Below are 735 nucleotides of genomic sequence, written 5' to 3'. Positions count from 1 at the left end.
AAAAAAAAATTCTAAATAATTTATTTTTCCCTTTAGTGACAATTTCTTTTGCCATTTTAAATGCATTTTCTTTCTTGCTCCGCAAATTATTGGAATTTTTTTTTTCAAAATATAGAAAGAGTATAAAATGCAATTGAAATACATCTTACGTTTTATGCTAACAAATAAACAAATAAAGAAGTACATCTTAGGCTTTATTAATTGAAAAAATAGCACACATATTATGTTTTTACTTGCACATTATTTATCCTTGCCCATGCGTGAAGTAGGGGTGCAACCAGTGGGTTGGGCTTGGTCATGTTTTCTTGACATTTTGATTAATTAAGTACAAAAAATGAAAATAATTTTTAAATTATTGATGTGTATTAAATATAAATTATGGTAACTAGGTAATCAATGATCCTTATCTTACCCATCTATACATACAATACAAATTTTGCACACACACATACACACACATTCACACACGACCCTATTATGCTTATATAGTCAACATGAAATTGCTAACCTCACAGATCTGTGAGCCTCATGAACGTTGTAGATTCAAATTGTTGGGACCCCATTTGTTATCTTTAGATAGGATTGTTGTTAAAGAGAGAGAGAGAGAGAAAAAAAAAAAAAACACACACACACACACAGAGAATCACGCAAGATACAAAGATTTAACGAGGTTTACACACTAATATGGTGTGCTAAATGTCCTTGGCCGAAGAAGAAAGTGATTTTTTTTTTTTT

Source organism: Macadamia integrifolia, chromosome 2, assembly GCF_013358625.1.
Source record: "Macadamia integrifolia cultivar HAES 741 chromosome 2, SCU_Mint_v3, whole genome shotgun sequence".
NCBI lineage: Eukaryota > Viridiplantae > Streptophyta > Magnoliopsida > Proteales > Proteaceae > Macadamia > Macadamia integrifolia.
The sequence above is the reverse complement of the archived record's forward strand: the minus strand, read 5'-3'. Positions refer to the sequence as shown.